Source organism: Macaca nemestrina, chromosome 11 (genome assembly GCF_043159975.1).
Source record: "Macaca nemestrina isolate mMacNem1 chromosome 11, mMacNem.hap1, whole genome shotgun sequence".
Lineage (NCBI taxonomy): Eukaryota > Metazoa > Chordata > Mammalia > Primates > Cercopithecidae > Macaca > Macaca nemestrina.
In genome coordinates this window covers 106,125,289-106,135,428 of record NC_092135.1, presented here as the reverse complement: position 1 = coordinate 106,135,428, position 10,140 = coordinate 106,125,289, and the positions used below count along the sequence as shown (strand labels likewise).

The 10,140-nt window shown below is 45.0% G+C and overlaps 1 protein-coding gene and 1 pseudogene across 5 annotated transcripts in view; both read left to right on the top strand.

Annotated features, from left to right (window-relative positions):
- The first annotated feature begins 2,850 nt into the window (after positions 1–2,850).
- On the top strand, positions 2,851–3,422 carry LOC112424320 (large ribosomal subunit protein uL6 pseudogene; annotated as a pseudogene).
- A 5,656-nt stretch (positions 3,423–9,078) lies between these two features.
- LOC105468002 (pleckstrin homology domain containing M3) overlaps positions 9,079–10,140 on the top strand; it is a 211,206-nt gene continuing 210,144 nt past the window's right edge. For 4 of the 5 annotated variants that reach the window (XM_011717876.3, XM_011717878.3, XM_071073316.1 and 1 more), the window contains exon 1: positions 9,080–9,712. The gene's annotated coding sequence lies outside the window, so the exon portion shown is untranslated. Of the gene's footprint in view, positions 9,713–10,140 lie in introns of all 5 variants that reach the window. The other variant, XM_011717880.3, reaches the window with a different exon arrangement.

Genomic DNA, 10,140 nt, shown 5'->3' with positions numbered 1-10,140 from the left:
GCTTGAATATGTACATTTACAATTCTGTGTTCTGTGATGATACATCCAGAGCTTGAAATTAGGCACGGTAGGGATTTTTATATTGTGAAAATTGGCAAACTCTGAAAAATCAGAACTTTTACTTTTTCAGTCAGTTTACCAGTACACCACTGTTCTTGGTTCCACATAAACTATGCTGAAGCCACATCAAGATTGAGACAGTTTTTCTTTTGTAATATTTTAACTTTCTGGACGATTCTCTTGTAATCACCCAACGGCTTCTTCCTGCCCACTGCACAGATAAAATCAATATACTAAGACTGTGGCATTGCAGTAGAGAAAGAGTTTAATTGACATGAGGCTGGCTCATGCAGAGGAACTGGAGTTATCACTCAAATCAATCTCCCCAAAGGCTGGAAGACTAAGGTTTTTATGGACAATCTTGTGGGCAGGAGGCTAGGGAATGGGTGCTGCTGATTGGTTGGGGATGAAATCATCAAGGAGTGGAAAAAGGTTCTGGTGCACTCAGTGCACCTCTGGGTGGGGCCATATGACCAATTGAGTTATGAGTCACAAATCCAGGTGAGGTCAGTCTGAAACAGCTATAAACCCAGTATTCGTTTCTACAATAGTGATGTTATCTATAGGAGCAAGTGGGGAAGTCACAAATCTTGTGGCCTCCTGGCCACATGACTCCTGGCAGTAAAGGATTATAGAAACTACTTCTACATTTTATCAGAGTTCAAGCCCCTTCCATAATCCTATTCTGTGGCCTTTCATTAGTCTTACAAAGGTGGGTTTCTGTCCCTGAGCAAGGAGGGGGCATTTTAGGGAGGGACTATTATCATGCTTGCTTTCAAGTTAAACTATAAACAAAATCCCTCCCAAGGTTATCTTGGCCTATGGCCAGAAATGACCAAAGATATTTTGAAGGTCAGAAGCAGAATGGTGTCAACTATGTCAAATTTCTTTTACTGTCATAATTGAAACCACAAAGGCGGTTTCACTCATCTATAAACTGTTAATGGAGGCCTCTGGATAGTACTGACCATTATACAAGCCACCAAGAATCAATGAACCCCATACCTAGAGGACAGTGAATTCCTGTAGTAAATGCTTGTTTTTTCTGTTTTGTTTGGTTTTGTTTTCAAGATGGAGTCTCGCTCTGTTGCCAGGCTGGAGTGCAGTGGCATAATCTCAGTTCACTGCAATCTCTGCCTCCCAGGTTTAAGTGATTCTTCTGCCTCAGCCTCGTGAGTAGCTAGGACTATAGGCATGTGCCATCACGCCCAGTTAATTTTTGTATTTTTAGTATAGATGGAGTTTCACCATGTTGGCCAGGATGGTCTCGATCTCTTGACCTCGTGATCCGCCCACCTCAGTCTCCCAAAGTGCTGGGCTTACAGGCATGAGCCACTGCACCCAGCTAGTAAATGCTTGTTGAATGACCACATTCAAATTGCTCTATTGATGTCTTCTGTAAATTCTATCACTTATTCTTGATTAAACTTATTTAGTTTAAAAAGCCTTGGTAGTCGGTGGTGGGGTGGGAAATCATTGAATAGTTAGCTTTGCTAATGGCTTTTCGCTTTTTTCTGTTAACTTATTTGTAGAAGAGATAGTCAAAAGAGTTAAAGACATATATGGCCTGGCCATCAACTAATCGAAAAGAATCCTAGGCCAGGCACAGTGGCTCACACCTGTAATCTCACCACTTTGGGAGGCTGAGGCAGGTGGATCCCCTGAGGTCAGGAGTTCAAGACCAACCTGGCCAACACAGTGAAACCCAGTTTCTACTAAATATACAAAAATGAGCCAGATGTGGTGGTATGTACCTTTAATCCCAGCTACTTGGGAGGCTGAGACAGGAGAATCGCTTGAACCCAGGAGGCGGAGGTTGCAGTGAGCCGAGATCGCACCACTGCATCCAGCCTGGGCGACAGAGCAAGACTCCATCTCAAAAAAAAAAAAAAAAAAAAAAGAATCCTTGCCCTAATATAAGAGTAGGGTCCTAGAGATACCCACCATTTCAGCAAAATAGGGTCAGATATTAATCTTTTGTGTGTTGGATCTTAGGATGTGGGAGGTTCCTTGTAAAGAGACCTTAGGATACTTAGAATGGTTAGAGACAGAAGCTAGTTACCAACCCATATGGAACTGTTTCAATGGAACTGTATTTTAACAGCAGGTATGTCCTTGTGGGTGCCTTCCAGCTGAATAGCAGGTTCATTTATACTTTCAAGGAATAACTCTATTTGTGACTTCAATATTTGACATCTCCTATGCTTTTAATTTACCTAACGAGACAAACAACAGTAATTATACTATGTTGATCTTAATAAATATCCTAATCATTTTTACTTGGGCTTATTTTGGGAGATGGGTGAGGTATACTTGGCTTGCAAATTTTAAGCTCTAAATAGCACTAAAAAGGTTCTGATTAAGTTTAAAACACTTTTTGATGAGATTTTTGTTTTATTTATTGGAAGACAGCATTGATCTTTTTGAATCCTGGCTTGAGCATTACTTTAGTAAATGAAGTCTAAAAGGAAAATATCTAATGAAAGTATATAATAATGGTACTTCCTCATATGACGTTTAACATTTTTGGAGATCATTTACTAGGTACCATAATACTTGTTGAGGAAAATGCAAAGATGAACAAGATAGGGTGCCTGCCCTGCCAGGGATGCTGAAGGGAATATGATGGGGGAAACTTTGTATTTGTCAATTAACCTCAGTAAAGCTGGGAAAAAATCAATTAATTAATTAAAAAGGGGAACCTAAAATTGGAAAAGAAGCGTTTCCAGGAGTGGGTTAAAAAAAAAAAAAAAAAAGGCTTTTTTTGTTGTTGCCACATCTACTGCAAGAATGAAGATCATTCTCAGCAACCAGACTGCTGACATTCCAGAAAATGTTGACATCACTCTGAAGGGAAGCACAGTTATTGTGAAGGGCCCCAGAGGAGGCCTGTGGAGGGACTTCAGTCACATCAATGTAAAACTCAACCTTCTTGGGAAGAAAGAGGCTCTGGGTTGACAAATGGTGGGGCAACAGAAAGGAACTGGCTACCGTTCAGACTATTTATAGTCACACACAGAACATGATCAAGGACGTTACACTGGGCTTCCGTTACAAAATGAGGTCTGTGTCTGCTCACTTCCCCATTAACGTCGTTATCCAGGAGAATGGGTCTCTTATTGAAATCTGAAATTTCTTTGGTGAAAAATACCCCCCCAGGGTTCAGAGGAGGTCAGGTGTTGCTGGTTTGGTATCTCAAGCCCAGAAAGATGAATTAATCCTTGAAGGAAATGACGTTGAGCTTGTTTCAAATTCAGCTGCTTCGATTCAGCAAGTCACAAGTTAAAAATAAGGATATCAGAAAAATTTTGGATGGTACCTATGTCTCTGAAAAAGGAACAGTTCAGCAGGCTGATGAATAAGATCTAAGAGTTGTCCAGCTACAGAAACAAGATGCTGGAAGACTCCTAAGACCTATTTGTGATATTTAAATGATGCAATAAAAGACCTAATGATTTTGCAAAAAAATAGGTGTCTGGACTATAAAATGGGAATAAAGGGGTATGTGGGAGATAAGTCTGGAAAGGTGAAGTGTCAGTCAAGACACTTTCAGTTGTAAATGACAGAAACCAACACAAACTCCCTTGAGATAACATGGGCTTAATTGATAATAGAACTGTGGGGTCTAGGAGGTGAGGTTAGCTCCAGACCTGAGGAGATCCTGGGACTCAAGCAAGGTCATTAGCTCTTACTGTCCCACCACACCTTCCCACTCCCCTCACACAAAATCTTCATCCCTCCTTTGGTGTTACTCTCCTCTCCCCTGTCACCTTCCTTCCCTTCTTCAGCAGACAGGCATTCTCATATGGTGGGAAAGATGGCCATCAGGGGCCTCCAATTCACATCCTTCCAGTCCTGTAACCCAATAGGCAAGGCTCCTTCCACAGCTTCAGAGATGAAAATTCCAGGGAGGGACTCTGATTGGCTGGGTCATATGCCCACCCTGGCTCAACCGCTGTAGCCAAAAGACTAGGGTACTGTGACTAGTAGAACTGGCCTAGCATTGATCACATACTTACCCTGTGTCTTACAGGTAGGGGAAGTTCCCAAAGGAGGTAGGAATGCTGAGTGCAGAAAAACACAGATGTCCCCACATGTAGGAGGGAGCCAATAACGTAGAGAGCCTCAAGGTCAAGCCATGAAGTCTGAACTCCTTCTGGCAATAGGAGGCTGTTAAAAGTACTGGAGGCCGGGTGCGGTGGCTCACGCTTGTAATTCCAGCACTTTGGGAGGCCGAAGGGGGGGGGGGTGGATCACGAGGTCAGGGGTTCGAGACCAGCCTGGCCAACACAGTGAAACCCCACCTCTCCTAAAAATACAAAAAAATTAGCTGGGCGTGGCTGTAGGCACCTGTAATCCCAGTTACTCGGGAGGCTGAAGCAGGAGAATAACCTGAACCCAGGAGGTGGTGGTTGCAGTGAGCTGAGATCATGCCACTGAATGCACTCTAGCCTGGGCAACAGGGCTAGACTACTGTCTTTAAAAAAAAAAAAAAAAAAAGTATTGGAGTAAGAAAGTGGCTGTGGATTAACAATTGGATTAGATAATCTTCTAGGTTTCATCTCATTCTAGGTTTGGGGTGCTTTTTTGTTTTTGTTTTTTAAGACAAGATCTCACTCTTGCTCAGGTTGGAGTAAGAAAGTGGATGGGGATTAACAATTGGACTAGATCATCTTCTAGGTTTCATTTCATTCTAGTTTTGTTTTTTGTTTTTTTTTTTTGACAAGATCTCACTCTGTTGCTCAGGCTGGAGTGCAGTGGTGTGATCATAGCTCACTGCAGTGTCCAACTCCTGGGCTCAAGTGATCCTCCTGTATCAGCCTCCTGAGTAGCTGGAATCTTGTGCCACCACACCTGGCTGATTTTTTTAATTGTTTAAATTTTGTAGAGATAGATTCTCACTATGTTGCTCAGGCTGGTCTCTAATTCCTGGGCTCAAGTGATCCTCCTGCCTCGGTCTCCCAAAGTGTTGGGGTTATAGGTGTGAGCCACTGCCCCCAGCAAACCTTAATTACTGAGCTACAGCATGAGGCTCCATTCCGTGTTAAAAAAACATTCTGATTATTGAAAGAGAGGCCTTCCTGAATGTTAGGGTATAAAGAAGTCAAAAAAATGGTTGCCCTAACGTAAACTATGAACTTTGGGTGGTAATGATGTGACTGTCAGTGCAGGTTCATTGATTGTAGTAAGTATACCACTGTGGTGCAGGATTGATAGTGGGAAAGGTTGTGGGTTTCAGGAACAAGGCATACATGGGAACTCTGTACTTTCTGCTCAATTTTCCTGTGAACCCAAAATTGCTCTAAAAAATAGTCTATTAAAAGACAAAAGAAGGCCGGGCGCGGTGGCTCAAGCCTGTAATCCCAGCACTTTGGGAGGCCGAGACGGGCGGATCACGAGGTCAGGAGATCGAGACCATCCTGGCTAACACAGCGAAACCCCGTCTCTACTAAAAAATACAAAAAAAACTAGCCGGGTGAGGTGGCGGGCGCCTGTAGTCCCAGCTACTTGGGAGGCTGAGGCAGGAGAATGGCGTGAACCCGGGAGGCGGAGCTTGCAGTGAGCTGAGATCTGGCCACTGCACTCCAGCCTGGGCGACAGAGCGAGACTCCGTCTCCAAAAAAAAAAAAAAAAAAAGACAAAAGAAGACCGGGTGCGGTGGCTCATGCCCGTAATCCCAGCACTTTGGGAGACCAAGGCAGGCAGATCACAGGTCAAGAGATTGAGACCATCCTGGCCAATGTGGTGAAACCCCATCTCTACTAAAAATACAAAAATTAGCTGGGTGTGGTGGCGTATCCCTGTAGTCCCAGCTACTCAGGAGACTGACGCAGGAGAATCACTTGAACCCAGGAGGCGGAGGTTGCAGTGAGCCGAGATCATGCCATTGCACTCCAGCCTGGGCAACAGAGCGAGACTCCATTTCAAAAAAAAAAAAAAAAGACAGAAGAAGATGGTGGGACTGCTGTTAGCAGATAATCTTTTGAATGGAGATATGAACTTAAATATTTTATATTTAGAGAGGCAAAATGCTCCCAGCTGACACACAGAGGCCCATGAGCCAGTGGCTGCCTAGCTGAGATTATTCTCAGCCCTAAATCTTTCATCCTTTTTCTGTGATTATCCCCTTAATTTTGGTGCTGAGGATCTGTATTTGTGAGAGTGAATAAAATCAGTCATTCTTTTTTTTGTTTGTTTGTGTTTTTGAGATGGAGTCTCGCTCTATCTCCAGATGGGAGTGCAGTGGCATGATCTCAGCTCACTGCAGCCTCCACCTCCCAGGTTCAAGTGATTTTCTGCCTCAGCCTCCAAGGAGCCGGGATTACAGGCGTGTGCCATGACACCCGGCTAATTTTTGTATTTTTTAGTAGAGCCAGAGTTTTGCCATGTTGGCCAGGCTGGTCTTGAACTCCTGGCCTCAAGTGATCTGCCTGCCTTGGCCTCCCAAAGTGCTGGAATTCCAGGCGTGAGCCACTGCACCAGGCCAAAAGCAGCTTTTTAAATGCATTTTATGTCCCAGACTTCATGCTTAATCCATGAAAAACAATGACAAATCACAGACTCCTGACCTCAGACTTCAAGGCTAGCTTGAAATAGTTTTTCTCAAAGGGTGGTCCATGGATCACCTACATGGGAAGCACTTGAGGACCTTGTAGAAATTATGGAATTCAGCACCCTAATGTAGGTAGACCTTCAGAATAAAAACCTGTGAATGTGTGACCCAGCAATCTGTGGTTTTTTTGTGTTTTGTTTTTGTTTTTGTTTTTTGTTTTGTTTTGTTTTGAGATGGACACTCACTCTGTCACCCAGGCTGGAGTGCAATGGCGTGATCTCGGCTCCCTGCAACCTCTGCCTCCTGGGTTCAAGCAATTCTCCTGCCTCAGCCTCCCGAGTAGCTGGGACTACAGGCACTGGCCACCACATCTGGGTAATTTTTTGTATTTTTTTGTAGTGACAGTGTTTCACCATGTTGGCCAGGCTGGTCTTGAACTCCTGACCTCAGGTGATCCGGCCTCCTCAGCCTCCCAAAGTGCTGGGATTACAGGCATGAGCCACCACGCCCGGCCTAGGAATCTGCATTTTTAACAGCATTCAAGAACTTTGACATTCAAAATGCAGCATCACCGAGAAGATCATGACTGTTGCAGAGGCCCCATCTCAGATTTACTGTATCAGAATCTGCATTTTGACAGAATTCTTACCCATTAAAGTTTGAGAAACACCATCCTAGAAGATTCTGTTCCATGTGAGTTTTGAGAACCACCAGTTCAACGGAAGACTGATCTGTGTAGCACAATGTAATGGGTGCATTTATAAAGGAACACATGAGGTCCTCTAGGAGTGCATAAAAGGAGCAGGTTGCCCTGTCAGGCAAAGTTTCCAGAAGAGGTGTAATGTCACCTGCCGCTTTTTTTTTTTTTTTTTTTTTTTTTTTTTTTTTTTTGAGGCAGCGTCTCGCTCTGTTGCTCAGGCTGGAGGGCACTGGCTCAATATCAGCTCACTGCAACCTGCGCCTCCTGAGTTCAAATGATTCTAGTGCCTCAGCCTCCCAAGTAGCTGAGATTACAGGTCGTGCGCCACCATGCCCGGCTAATTTTCATTTTAGTAGAGACAGGCTTTCACTACGTTGCCCGGGCTGGTCTCGAACTGCTGGCCTCAATCGATCCACCCGCCTCGACCTCCCAAAGTGCTGGGATTATAGGCATGCACCATCATGCTCTGCTAATTTTTGTATTTTTAGTAAAGATGAGGTTTTATCATGTTGGTCAGTCTGGTCTTGAACCCCTGGCCTCAAGCTATCCACCCGCCTCGACCTCCCTAAGTGCTGGGATTACAGGCTCAAGTCACTGTGCCTGGCCTTTTCTGTTTTGTTTTGTTTGTTTGTTTGTTTTTAGAGTGAAAGTTTATTAAAAAGCTTTAGAGTAGTAATGAAGGGAAGTAAAAGAAGAAAAGAACACCTGGAAGAAGGCCAAGCAGGTGACTTGAGAGACCAAGTGCCTGTCACCTGCTTCTTAAAGAGCAAGGAGAAATTAGCCAGGCTAAGTAAGAGGATGAGCCAGGATTGAGAACTCTCATGAGAGGGAATCACATGTACAAAGTCCTGAGGCAAAAGAGAATACTGCAAGTTTAGGTAATTAAAACAAAACAAAACAAAAAAATGTACCCCTGGCCAGGTGAGGTGGCTCACACCTGTAATCCCAGCACTTTGGAAGGCAAGGAAGAAGGATCACCTGAGGCTAGGAGTTCAGGATCATCCTGGGCAACACAGGGAGACCTTGCCTTTACAAAAAAAAAAAGAAAAGAAAAAAGAAATTAGCCATGTTGTGGTGATGCGCGCCTGTAGTCCTAGCTACTCAGGAGGCTGAGTTGGGAGGATCCCTTGAACCCAGAAGTTCAGGGCTGCAGTGAGCTATGATCGTGCGACTACACTCTGGCCTGGGCACAGAGTGAGATCCTGTTTCTAGCAAAACAGAAAAGAAAGTACCTCAAATTGCAGGGTTTAGAGAAAGTTTATTTAAACTTCGAACATCAACCAAAGGAAATTTTTTCTTAACTCAATTGTTAAAGATTTGCTTATCAATCTTCCAGAGGGTGGGAAGAGGAATCAGAGTTTTAGATTTCTGTGTTTCATCCCTGACCCCTCTGACTTTTTTTTTTTTCATTCCTTTGTTCATTCATTTATTCAGATATATATACATTGGACCTGTGCTAGGTGCCTACTAGATGGTGGTGAGTGAAACTGAAATAGTGCCCGCCCTCTGGGAGTTTGTAGGTGAGATGCGTGAGCGTGGGAAGACCAATAAAATATATAAATGTGTACTTATACAGTGAGAAAATGGCTAAGAAGTGTGCTATGATGGAAAACAGACAGGAAACTGCAAGGAAGGTCTGTCCAATCAGACCAGCATATCCCTGCAAAGCGACCACAGTCACGGTGGGTGGGGTGTGGGTGGTCTTACTCAACAGTCCTGCCCGTGTGCACACACATGCACACTCTATTTTGCTGGGAATCCGCAAGTGGGGGTGAAGACCTCACCTCAAAACCACCCCTTTTCAACCTGCGTAGGAAAGGACGGTGAAAACGGATTTTCACTGCAGCCCCAAAACCGGAAATGAGAAGCAATCTCCAGGTTCTAATAGTCCCACTTTTGGAAATAACTTATTTCTTTGCGTAATTAATTCCCTTAGACAAGGAAGATGCTAAAAACCAGCCCGACCCTGACATGTTCTAAGTGACATTTTCCAATCGCAAACACCCATTTTGGCGTTGGGTGGAGCAGTGAGGAGGCTCCGCGACGCACGCCATTGCTTTCACAATGTGTACGAGAGGAACTGTACATAAGAAAGCAAAGAAATAAGAAGGCCTGGTGGGTGCGGTCAGGCCCGGCCGAGCTGCCCGGTCCCTCGGGCAGGAAAGACACGTCCTCGCAGCCTGGAACCTTGTGTGTCCGGCTCTGGCTGCCCGGGCCGCCGGCGGAAGCATTTCAGAGTGGAACCGCGAGAAGCCGCTTGTAAACAGAGCCGGGCCGGGATGGTCAGCGGCTGGGCTGGCTGTCACCGAGAGGCGGGCGGCGGGCTGCGGGAGCCAAGCCCCCGCCAGCAGCGGACTGCAGGCCCCGCAGGTGAAGGGAGAGTAGCAGCCGGCGCCCGGGTGAGCATCCGTCTGCTTCTGTGCTGCCTGGCCGGCCAGTTTGGGGGATGGGGTGGGAACGACAGCATTGTAAATATCTGAGCAGCTCCCGGGGTAGCGGTGATTTTGCTGTTTCTCCCATGCCCAGGTTTTTATTTCGTGCTGGAGATTGTACCACATTGCAATGGCTAATGGGTGACGGGAGATTACATGATGCATTGTCTGCTTGTTTTTGTGAATCAGGTATATAATAGGAGGAGAAAGTAGTTGAAATAGTACGTGATCTCGTTGAGTGCGTTATTAGTACCCCTGCTATCCCCTCCTGGGGATTATAAAACCAAACCCCAGCAGAGCTTTTAACCTACATCAGACTGGGGCTTCCAGAAAACGATTGTTCTTTCTGTCGACTCTGTCCGTTTTTAACGTATAGTAAATGACACCACATGACT